This window comes from Trichomycterus rosablanca, chromosome 14 (assembly GCF_030014385.1).
Source record: "Trichomycterus rosablanca isolate fTriRos1 chromosome 14, fTriRos1.hap1, whole genome shotgun sequence".
Lineage (NCBI taxonomy): Eukaryota > Metazoa > Chordata > Actinopteri > Siluriformes > Trichomycteridae > Trichomycterus > Trichomycterus rosablanca.
In genome coordinates this window covers 24,344,985-24,357,729 of record NC_086001.1, presented here as the reverse complement: position 1 = coordinate 24,357,729, position 12,745 = coordinate 24,344,985, and the positions used below count along the sequence as shown (strand labels likewise).

Here is a 12,745-nt window from a genome sequence, read left to right as displayed (position 1 = left end):
AAGAGGAGGAGGACTGTGCTTTTACATCAATGAACGCTGGTGTAAAGATGCAACGGTACTGTTAAAATCATGCACTCCTCATCTAGAATCACTTTTCATTAACTGTAGACCGTTCTACTCTCCCAGAGAGTTTTCTTCATTCATTCTGGTCGTTGTTTACATTCCGCCGGATGCGTGTATGAGAGATGCGCAGAAACTGCTGGCCGATCAGATAATGAAAGTAGAAAGGGAGAACCCGGACTCACTGCTCATCATCCTGGGAGACTTTAACAACTCAAATCTTACCAAAGAAATGCCGAAATACAAGCAACATGTCACCTGTGCCACAAGAGAAGGAAACATTCTGGATCATTGCTACACAAAAATGCCTATCGCTCCGTCACGCGTGCGGCTCTCGGACATTCCGACCACAATCTCGTTCACCTCATTCCCACATACAGGCAGAGACTCAAAACTAACAAGCCTGTCATTACAACAGTGAAGAAGTGGACCAGCGAAGACATCGAAATACTACAGGACTGCTTTGAATCCACAAACTGGTCTGTTTTTGAGGAGGCGACGGACAGCTTGGATGAATATACAGACACTGTAGCATCATACATCAGTTTCTGTGAGGACAGCTGTATTTATACTACAACACGGGTAAAATACGGCAACAATAAAGCATGGTTCTCGGCTGAACTCAGATAGCTTCGGAGGGAAAAGGAGTCAGCATTCAGGAGTGGAGATAGAGTTCTCTACAAAGAGGCCAAATACAAGCTGGAGAAAGGTATCCGATCAGCAAAAAAGGAATATTCAGAAAAGCTGAAAAGCCAGATTGCTGCTAACGACCCAATTTCAGTCTGGAGGGGCCTCGAAGAGATCACTAACTACAAGGTGCGAAAGACCCCCCTTCTCCTGAATGACCGTCAACTCACCAACGACCTGAACGAGTTCTACTGCAGATTCGAATACAATAAGGACAATTCTCAGCCTTTCTCAGCCAATTCTTCATCCTCCTCCTCCACCCTGGTTCTCTCACCTCTGTCCCCGGCTCCTTTAACCATCAACGAGCGGGACGTTAACAGACTGTTTAAGAAACAAAAGGTGAGAAAAGCTCCTGGCCCAGACGGAATCTCTCCATCCACCCTTAAGCACTGCAGCAATCAACTGGCACCCACCTTCACTCACATTTTTAACAGATCATTAGAACTTTGCTCTGTTCCTTCATGCTTCAAAACATCGACCATCATACCAGTCCCCAAAAAAACGAACATTTCTGGACTGAATGATTACAGACCTGTAGCCCTGACATCTGTAGTCATGAAGGTCTTCGAACGCTTGATCCTAGCCTACCTGAAGACCATCACAAATTCTTTACTGGATCCCCTGCAGTTTGCATACAGAGCAAATAGATCTGTCGATGATGCAGTCAACGTGGCCCTGCACTTCATGCTACAGCATCTCGACAGTCCTGGGACCTACGTTCGAGTTCTGTTTGTGGACTTCAGCTCGGCTTTTAACACCATAGTGCCAGAGCTGCTGCAGGTCAAACTGTCCCAGCTGTCAGTGCCGGATGCCATCTGCCGGTGGATCATGGACTTTCTGACAAATAGGACACAGCAGGTACGGCTAGGAAAACACACTTCAGACCAGCGGAACCTAAGTACTGGTGTACCACAAGGCTGTGTGCTTTCACCCCTTCTCTTCAGTCTTTATACCAATGACAAAAAACTGGCATATGAAAAGCAGGTGCGACTAAGGAAACAACAAACAAATGTGAACAAGTGAAATTACTTACCTACTCAGAAAAAGTTACGCTTCTAATAAGTCCTCCGCCTGGAAAGGTCGAGTATGCGCAGTTCAGTCTGCACTTTGCAGTGCGCATGTGCACAGAAGCGAAGCAGCCAGGAGACGGGAGGACTGTGTGTCAGTACCAGTACCAGGGTGTGTCATGGTATGGGGGTGTGTCAGTACCAGGGTGTATCATGGTATGGTGGTGTGTCAGTACCAGGGTGTGTCATGGTATGGGGTGTGATTCACTGGGTGGAATTAACAAACCACTCTGGACAGGTTGCCAGACAAACGTAAACAAACACACTTATACCTAGGGTACTCCGTTACCCCCAGGACATGGGGAGAACATGCAAACTTCACCCGGGAATCGAACCCAGTATCCTCCAGAAGCCGTCCCACAGTGGAAATCAAGTCAGTATATGTGCAGTCACATGAATCCAGTCATGCCCATATATGGTAAAGGTAAATTCACTCTGCTCCCTCGGAACGCTGTGACATCACAATGTGGACCTGTGCTCTTCAGGAGCAGCATTTAGATTTTCTCCTCATTTACGATGGCTGCTTCTCTGAGACAGAGGTTTCTGCGTGTGCTGTGTTGTGGGGCACCTCCCCGGGCGTCCTCCGGGGGCGACCCGGGTCACGGGGGCGGCACGGGGGCCGAGGAAGTGCTCCTGATGGAGGGGTTTCTGTTTAAGAGGACCAGGAGTGTGTTTAAAACCTGGAACAGGTCTGTAAACTGATGCTTAGTGTTTATATTAGGATTTATATATATATATATACACACTCAATATTATATATATATACACTCAATATTATATATATATAAACGATGCGTTTGATCTCTGCAGGCGGTGGTTCATCATACACAACAATCAGCTTCTCTACAAGAAGAGGTTTAAGGTAGGTCACATGACTTTACATGATCTAAATCAGCTCTCTCCTGGACCCATAATGCACCCTCATCTTTTGGGCGCATCACAGCAGAGGTTGACTTCTGTGCCGGGCTGTGTCCCACACCGCCCCATCATGTTTAAGTCTGGGACGATTTCACCGGCGTTTATATCATTGACTGTATAAATGAGAAGGTTTTATGTTCTATTCCCCCAGCATGACTTCACGGTGCTGGCTGAAGACCTGCAGCGCTGTTCGGTCCAGAGCTGCGAGGACACCGGGCTACGCTTCTGCTTCCGGGTGGTCACGCCCACAAGGTAAGTCCAGATCTATAATCATCAGAGACAGACAGACAGACAGATGATCAATAGACAGACAGACAGGTAGATAGACAGACTATTTATCTATCTGTCTATCCATCTGTCTGTCTGAATGTCTGTCTGTCTATCTATCTGTTTATCTATCTACTCAAACTGTCTATCTGTCTGCATCCTATATAATCTGTATCTATCACCGTGTGTGTACAGGAGCTGTACGTTCCAGGCCGACTGTGAGGCAGGTAGACGGGCGTGGATCAGCGCCATTCAGAACCTGACTGAGAGAGAAGAAGAAACAGTCGAGAGCGAGGTGAATTATCATTACCACTATACTCCAGGAGGGGAGGGGATCAGTTCTCGTCTCTGTAACACCAGTTTAATCCGTCTAAATCAGCAGGAATCAGACGGGTACGAGAATGATTCAGAATCAGGGTCACACCCACTTTAATGATTAAAGCTAGCATGGCTGAGAGTCAGGTGAGCATGTGCTGTGTATCAGGACTTTCTAACCTGAGTAATTTAATCACAGAAAGTAAGAATATCACCCTGTTCTTCTACCATCTTTAATTCTGGCTTCATTTCACCTAATGAACGTGGCATGATCTTTATAAATGGTTACAATAAATTTTATCAATAAAATTTTGTCAATTTTGTCAAGAAAAAAGAGAACTGCTGTGTAATTTAGTGAATTCTTGCACTGCACATGGCAGAGGACTAAAAGAAATTAAGACCATGTAGAATAAAAGTATTAGGAAAGTATGAGGTTAAAAGCATCAGCTTTTATTTATTCTTAAAATAAAAATACATGAACCTCAGTCATCTCACACAATGATCTGTTCTGCTCAACAACAGTAAAGCTCTCCATCGTTTCTGTGTGGCAGCTCCATAACTGAAGGGCTGTCAGTGTAGAATCGGGTATGTGGGTCTATGCCCTGCCGTTTGTGCACAGGCCGGTTAGCTCAGTTGGTTAGAGCGTGGTGCTAATAACGCCAAGGTCGCGGGTTCGATCCCCGTATGGTCCACACCCACTTTTGGACTTAAACTAACAAACAAGTGAGGTCAAGAGTACCTGCTAGTTAGAGAAGGCCAGAGAAGGCTGGCCAAAAGTTACCAAACCCCTGGCCCTTTTGCCCAATTAGTTAGGTAAAGATTAAAACAGACAAGGGTGAAAGCAGGTTAAAAACTATGGTCAAGTGTGTTTCTAAAGCCGATGACTTTAAGAACAATCACTATCAAGCTGGCGTTCTGCTTGTTACTCTTGAACTTTAAGAATGTGCTCAGCTTCCAGTTGTTACTTTTGCACAAGAACGTTTTTTCAACTTTTTGCCAGTTATCTGGAGTGGCGCGATGGCCAAGTGGTAAGGCGTCGGTCTCGTAAACCGAAGATCACGGGTTCAATCCCCGTTCGTGCCTTTAACATGCATGCTCTCATTTTAAAACATGACCAATATGCTCTAGTTCACATTCCCTCTAGGCTAATTTAAGAATCACAACTCTTTTCCTAATTTCCCTTGCAGGTCTTATTTACCACATTAATGCTGTGCTTCCACACCAGCACATTTCCTCTACATAGGGATGGCAGCTTAGAGGTACTGCATGCCGTGCCTGTATGAGCTCCAGAGTGTCACAATCCCTTGAAATATCCAGGTACTTAGTCAGAATCAATCACAAGCTTGTTTTCGGGGATGTAGCTCAGTGGTAGCGCGTGTGCTTCGCATGTATGAGGTTCTGGGTTCAAACCCCAGCATCTCCATTCAAAAGCTTTTTGATTAGGGACCATGTTTTGCCTGCCGGTCTTATTCTCTACAATAGAGCTATAGAGCCACAGCAATCCTACCATATCAGAAAAGGGGATGTAGCTCAGTGGTACAGTGCATACTTTGCATGTATGAGGTCCAGGGTTCAATCCCCTGCATCTCCAGCTTGTTGTTTCACTCACTTGAAACAAACTTCAAGTTTGCTTCCACACCCGATAGCTTTAAGAATTAGCACTTTCAAGCACACATTCCAGTGCTTACTCGTGCACAGGGAAATTTTTCAGTGTGTGACCTTTCTTTGCTGTGCTACCACTGCCATGGGCTAAGGCGTCGCTCTCGGAAACCAAAGCTCACGGCTCATTCCCAGAGTGTGTCTTATTCGTGCTTTGTTTTTAATGTCACAGACAAAATGCTCCTTGAAACATACACTTAAAGATAAAGATTAAATCACAAGTTTTTTCTTTTGTAAACTTCACCTGACTGAAAGATCAACGGCTATAGGACAGCACAAGAGAACTTACCTAACACATCAAAGCTGTAATTCCACAGCAGCATCTTACTGCTACACAAGGATTGTAGCTTAGATTAAACCATTCAAATATCCGGGTAGTTGTTCCAGACCCATTCACAAATCAGTTTTAATCTTTACCTAACTAATTGGGCAAAAGGGCCAGAGGTTTGGTTATTTTTGGCCAGCTTTTCCATTTGCTTTATTGACACGGTGCAGCTTGTTAACTGAGTGTTTAATGTGTTTTGGAGCCAACTGGCTTGCAGAGCCAATTCTTAACAGCTACCACAGATTACTCTGCAAGTGTGCCTTTAAATTTGCAATCCCCTGCCTGCTAGAGGCTAGAGATACCTGGTCATGGGTCTCTTTTTGTTTTTGCAAAGAGTCCTGTACCTGCATTGTCGCCAGTTCTGGGGGAATGTAGCTCAGTGGTAGAGCGCATGCTTTGCATGCATGAGCTCCAGAGTGTCACAATCCCTTGAAATATCCAGGTACTTAGTCAGACTCAATCACAAGCTTGTTTTAAACTTCACCCAGCTGACTGAGCAAAGGTACAGGAGTTAGATGAGTTTTGGATGGGACTTTCTATTGGCTTGCATGACATGATGGAGCTTGTTAACCGAGTGTTTAATGTCTTTTGGAGCCAACCGGTTCAGAGAGCCAGTTCTTAATCGCTACCACAGAAGACTATGCAAGTGTGCTGTTAAATCTGCAATCCCTCACTTGACAGAGGCTAGAGGTTAGGGCTAGGGCCAGTGATAGCTCAGTGGTTAAGGTACTGGACTAGTAAACAGAAGGTTCCCGGTTCAAGCCCAGTACCTAACCACCAAGTTGCCACTGTTGGGTGCCTGAGCAAGGCCCTTAACCCTCAGTTGCTCATTGTGTAAGTCGCTTTGGATAAAAGCGTCTGCTAAATGCTGTAAAAGTAGAGCTTCTGCTTCTCTTTTTGCAAAGACTCTCGTACCCGCTGGAGGTTTATCCTGGGAAGCACAAGTCGGGGATGTAGCTCAGTGGTAGAGCGCATGCTTTGCATGTATGAGGTCCTGGGTTCAAGCCCCAGCATCCATGTTCAGTAGCATTTAATTAGGGACCATGTCTTGCCTTCTGTTCTTATTCTCTACAAAATGCTCCTTAAAACATACACTTGTCCGTTAAAGACCCAATCACAAGTTTTTTCTTTTGTAAACTTCACCTGACTGAAAGATCAACGGCTATAGGACAGCACAAGAGAACTTACCTAACACATCAAAGCTGTAATTCCACAGCAGCATCTTACTGCTACACAGGGATTGTAGCTTAGATTAAGCCATTTAAATATCCGGGTAGTTGTTTCAGACCCTGTTAGAACATCAAGTTCTTTTGAAGAAAATCTTGCTGCTCAGATCTTCTACTCCAGTGTCGTTTACTGAATATGAGAAAACAAGCCTTTGAATTCTTAAGTGTACACTGGGAGAGACTTAAACACACACACACTTATAATAAGTCTTCCAATTTATTAGGTATATGAAGCAGGCTTATATAGTCTGTGTCTGCATGAGAAATGTGAGCCTATGCCTAAACTTAGTTGAATTTTAATGGTGAGATAGCCCAAAGCTAAGTTAATGGTTAGGGAGCTGGGATTAGAGAACACACAAAAAACCTATATAAATAGGTGCTATGGTTAACTATTGCTGGGATGTGTAACTCTGTTGCAACACAGAGGTCAAAAGAGAAGGACAAATGCCAAAAGTTTATGAACACTTTTTTATTCTATCTATCAGTTCCCATTTTTCAGGCCCAAAAGGCCTGATCTAAATAATGAAATTGTTTCTTGGCCTGGGAATGAGATTCATAACAGAGTTTTGGATGCAGTGTAGAAGGTATGGTCCAAATAGGAGAATACACAGTATGATTAGCAGAATGGGTATGAAGGAGGAAAAAAATCCAAGGACCCGAGCCTCCAAATAGATTAGTGAACCATTTATACCAAGAGTCATCAGCAAGGACTGGAACAGAAATAGAGTCCTTCATATGTTGAATAATATCGAAAACATTTTGATGATAATCAGGCACTTAAAAACAACATGAGGAATTCAGGACTTTACATACACCTCCTTTCTCTGCAAGGAGTAAATCTAGGGCCAATCTATTTTGTAGAATAGCTTGCCTAAGGGAGCTCATTGCTTCATTAATTAGGGTAAGGGCCTGCTCTGTCTGGTTAGCAAGAGTGAGGACCTGTCATGCCACAGCATTAATTTTGCGCACTGTCCAGGTGATACCTATATTTGCAATGATTGATAGGCCTATCCTTTCACCTGGAGTTGTCCAAGGGTCAGTGAGGCGGTATCCATTGAAACCTGAAGGCATGCTTTCTGTTGAACATTTAACTTTATGGGGTATGTGGGGTATAATTTTAATAGCACGGTATACAGAGGCCCCTGGCATCACCACAGCAGGGGTGCACCATCCATGCCATAAATGCCAGACAATACCTTTGTGAGTCATTGTGGGGAGCCGTAAGTGGGCATTAGTTCCACAAACCCACATGGCAGTGGAGATTCTAAAGGCTGGGGGAACCTCTACAATAGGAGCTCCAGTTATCTTGCCTGAAGCATTAGTTACCCAGGCCCACCTAAGGACCTAAGATTGTAACATTCACTGCACATAAAGTAGTGTGGCCTATAAGGCGACGTCTATATTTTGTGCCATTTATAGTAACTATGCCAGGTTGAGCACACAGGCACACTGATCCTTGAACTAGTCTTACATGAAAAAGCCCAGTAAAAGTATCAGGGGTGGATGGATTAGTGAAATCACTTAGAATATTACTAAAAATAAAAAGTCAGTATTAAATAAAGCATTATTTAGGTTTAGCAGAAACAAGACCTCTGGAGGTACCAAACAAGTGTGGGACTGTGACTGATATTGTCTTAGAAAGGAAGAGTTTAAAGGAACAGCTTCCCAATCTTGGGAAAGAGCGTGACAAACAAGGCATGAGGTATTAACGTGAGTATTCACTGAGGCTGTGAATCCTGTCAAAAACCCTGTCCGCGTCACAGCAAGCACGGTAGTAGGCGGCCCATAAGCAGCTTCTCCAACCTTCCTAGGATTTAGAGACTTCACTAAAACTAAATCACCATGTTGATATGGGTGTGTTGGGTTATCTGATGGAATAGGCAGAGAGACAGAAACTTTAGTATGTATATTAGACAATTTTTTAACCAACGCTGCAGCATAATCACAAGTCAGCATATCCAAGTCATCTGCAGAAAAAAGTTTGTTAGTTCCCTTTACCAACAGACAAGGAAATGGTTTGCCAAAGATGACCTCGAATGGAGAGAGTTTAGTGGTTGAACTTGGAGTCATTCTGATTTCAGCTAACACAGCAGGTAACAAATCAACCCAATTCTTACCTGTCTCTAACATGGCCTTAGTTAATCTTTCTTTAATAGTCCGGTTCATTCTTTCTACCATTCCAGATGATTGAGGATAATAAGGAATGTGAAAATGCCAATTGACCTGCAGGTATTTACATAACTTCTGAGTAACCCTAGAAGTAAACGGAGTACCCTGGTCACTGTCAATACATATAGGAAGTCCATATCTAGGAAAGATTTCCTGTGTCAATATTTTCACCACAGTCTCAGCCTTTTCTGTAGCAGTGGGAAAGGCTTCAACCCATTTGGAAATTCTATCCACAATGACTTAAACTGTAAATACTTAAACTGTCCACAAGATGGCATGTGTGTAAAGTCAATTTGCAAGTGTGTAAAAGGCTGCTCTGGTAAAGGTAAAGAATCATGTTTACCACATGTAGTTGTATTTTTTACTCTGGCACAAGTTAGACATTAACTTAGAAGCAAAGATGTAGATGAACTCACTTTTTCAATGCAAAACTGCTGTTCAATTAGCCCTACTACACCCCTCTTTGACACGTGAGACACTCCATGAAAGTGTTGCACGAGGAATGGCATAACAGAGGGAGGTAATGCAATACCCTAGTCAGGATCACGATTAATTCCATCAGAACCAGGAGAACAGTTATGTTTGGCCCAAAAGGTCAAATCATCTTGCATCGTGTGTAGGGTGTGCTTATAGGTAGGTAATATCCAAAAAGTGTGTCAAAAGTGGATGCTCCATTGGGGTAAATGTATCAGTAGAAGGAAAGGAGAGATTGTCTGCAACCAGCAGACCTTGAGCAGCCTCACATCGGCTAGAGCAGGCATGTCCAAAGTCCGGCCCGCGGGCCAATCACGGCCTGAGGTCGGATTTTATATGGCCCGCATCTTCTGTCTTAAATTGCATTACTTGTGGCCCCCCTAATGAGTGAGTCACCTTACTCTTGCGAACACATGGCGACAAAGCTGCACACCAAATAACCCACATTTTCCAGTCGGACCGTTTTAAGGGGTTTTTAGACTGAAAACTGCATAAATAAATTGTTAAATTCTATTGAATATCGACTGTTTCCTCTTAATGCCCACAATGCACATTTGGGCAGAAAGTAATTGGCCCCTCTAACATAGTCTCTGGCCCCCTAACTAACCCCCCACCTCACATGGTCCAGAACCGCCACTGTCGCCAGCACAGTCAGACAGAAAAAATTATAATTGATACTAATTCAAGATGTAAATTCCCCTTTTTACCAATTGGTGGCAGCAACACTGTAAGTACGCATTCATGAGAAGCAGCAAAATAGTGAATGAGACCTAAGCTGCGTCCGAAATCGCATACTTACAGAGTATGTACTAGATTGGAGGAAGTATGCACTACTCGGCCGGTAAAAAGGTACATACTTTCAGTACAGAAGTATGCAGCATGCACACAACACCGCTACGTACTACATCCGCCATCTTACCAACGTCAAGTGATGATGTGATGACGTAATATCACCATAGATACAGACTCATTACAAACCCCACTCGCCAATATTTTGGATATTTATCGTCTTTTTGTTATTTGTCTTTAAAAAAAATTATTTTATTTATCTTACTTACACTTGTAAACAGAGGACCGCTATCTTTCTTGTTTCTTATTCCGCTTCGAATGCCTACGCAGCTCCAGTTGCATTATGCGATACATTAGCAGACCGCAAGTGTGCATCGCTTGCATTCTCAAACATGGCTGCCCAATAAGTAGGTCATCCGGGTACTTCTCGCATACCTCTTTGTGTATACTATGTATTCGGACATACTAACCGCTCTCGCGTCCTCATTTCGCGTACTATTGAGTATGGAAGTATGCGATTTTGGACGCAGCTCTACTCATTGATATGACGTGATAAAAGCGACACAGGTTGTAGAAACAACGATTAACGGGAACAAAATTTAGCATGACGTATTGTACTTAAACAACGACTAAGAATTTGAGTGGTGGAGAGCACTTATGCCCAGTAATAATTTGGATAAACTCAGAGTTCCTGTGTCGTTCTTTTAGTACATAAATCCACGTTAAGCTTTATTTTTGTGAATGCGCCCTGTGTTTTATTTTAGTCAAGTCAACTTTATTTATATAGCGCTTTTTACAATAGACATTGTCTCAAAGCAACTTTACATAATCCAGGACCAACCAGATACAAAACCCCTGTTGAGCAAGCCGAGGGCGACTGTGGCAAGGAAAAACTTCCTGAAAATCACAGTAAGAGACTTTGGGAGGAACCAGACTCAGCAGGGCCCATCCTTCTTGGGTGGCCTGGAGGATACTTTAAATAAATACACGATTTACACAAAGCATACAAACACAGAATTAAATGATCTAAAAGTTATAACTGGTAATAAATAGATAAATAAATAAATAAATAATAGAGTTATTATTCGCTCTAGTCTTCAATAAAGTCTGTAGTGATTTCTTGTCATTCTTGGTGCAATTACTCCAGACCCGTCACATCCGTCAGGAGCAGCATCGTTGTCACGGCAGTCTCGACTTTTAATCCTTAACCTCGGCGGGTAAAAAGGTTTCCATCAGAATGCCTTTGGAGTAAAACAACAAAGAATGTAGTTAATAATGTACACTGCTAGTTGAGTAAAACAGTTTTACAGAGAGTTTTAGACTCCGGCAGCCCTAAATATTACAGCATAACTAAAAGGGAGAGCAAGCAGGTAACAAGGTCATGAAGGCTTTCACAGGACATCAGCGCCCACCTCTCCTACCCAAACCAGAGTGATTGGACAGGAGAGGCAGAACGACAGCAACCCAACATCCCTGATTACCACAAGTTTCTATGACCAAGAGCCCCCAAGCTCTGCGCCTTTGTCTATACTAATCAAAAGCCTGAGAAAATAAATATGTTTTCAGTCTAGACTTAAACATTGAGACTGTGTCCGAATCCCGAACAGAGGCAAGAAGATTATTCCAAAGTTGTGGAGCTTTGTAAGAAAATGCTCTTGCACCAGCTGTGGTCTTTTTAATTTTAGGAACTATAAGTAACCCTGCATCTTGTGAGCGAAGTGGACACGCTGGGTTGTAGTGATTAATAAGCTCACTCAGATACTGTGGAGCCAGACCATGTAGCGCTTTATAGGTTAGTAAAAGTATTTTGTAATCAATGCGGAATTTAACTGGCAGCCAGTGTAGAGATGATAGAACAGGAGTAATATGATCAGAAATATTACGCAAATGATAGAAAGCAACTGTAGTAATATTATTAACGTGTGTATCAAAGGAAAGATCTGAATCTCTCGTGACACCCAAGTTTTTTACATCTGGGCTGGGAGTAACAGAGAAAGTGTTTAGGTTTAGCACCAGGTTAGACAACTTGTCTCTTGCAGCTTTAGAGCCAACAAGTAAAACCTCAGTTTTATCTGAATTAAGTAAAAGAAAATTACACGACATCCAGTTTTTTATGTCGTTTACACAATCTTCTATCTTACTGATTGTGTCAGTATCATTTGGTTTGGCTGATATATACAGCTGTGTGTCATCTGCATAGCAGTGAAATTGTATGCCATGTTTATGAATAATTTCACCTAGTGGAAGCATATAGAGTGTAAATAATAGCGGTCCAAGTACTGACCCCTGTGGAACACCACACTCTACTTTTGTAGTTTCCGAGCATTTATTATTTACATAAACAAATTGAAAAATTTCAATCAGGATTTAGACCCAACCATAGTACCGAAACCGCATTAATTAGAGTAGTTAACGAGTTGTTAATGTTTTCTGATAATGGATGTGTCTCTTTTCTTGTTCTATTACATCTTAGTGCAGCGTTTGATACGGTTGATCATAACATTTTACTAGAGAGGCTAGAAAATACAGTAGGTGTTAAAGGACTCGCACTCTCTTGGTTTCAATCATATCTGACTGACCGCTCGCAATTTGTTTATGTAAATAATAAATGCTCGGAAACTACAAAAGTAAAGTGTGGTGTTCCACAGGGGTCGGTACTGGGACCACACTCTATATGCTTCCACTAGGTGAAATTATTCATAAACATGACATAAAATTTCACTGCTATGCAGATGACACACAGCTGTATATATCAGCCAAACCAAATGATACTGACACAATCAGTAAGA

General features: G+C 42.7%; 4 non-coding genes and 1 pseudogene across 4 annotated transcripts; all 5 read left to right on the top strand.

Annotated features, from left to right (window-relative positions):
* LOC134325914 (zinc finger protein 208-like) overlaps positions 1-12,745 on the top strand; it is a 202,452-nt pseudogene that overhangs the window by 5,312 nt on the left and 184,395 nt on the right.
* On the top strand, positions 4,326-4,397 carry trnat-cgu (transfer RNA threonine (anticodon CGU)). Its single transcript has one exon. It is a non-coding gene; the product is annotated as a tRNA-Thr (tRNA).
* trnaa-cgc (transfer RNA alanine (anticodon CGC)) lies at positions 4,666-4,737 on the top strand. The gene has a single exon. It is a non-coding gene; the product is annotated as a tRNA-Ala (tRNA).
* On the top strand, positions 4,834-4,905 carry trnaa-ugc (transfer RNA alanine (anticodon UGC)). The gene has a single exon. It is a non-coding gene; the product is annotated as a tRNA-Ala (tRNA).
* trnaa-ugc (transfer RNA alanine (anticodon UGC)) lies at positions 6,246-6,321 on the top strand. Its single transcript has one exon. It is a non-coding gene; the product is annotated as a tRNA-Ala (tRNA).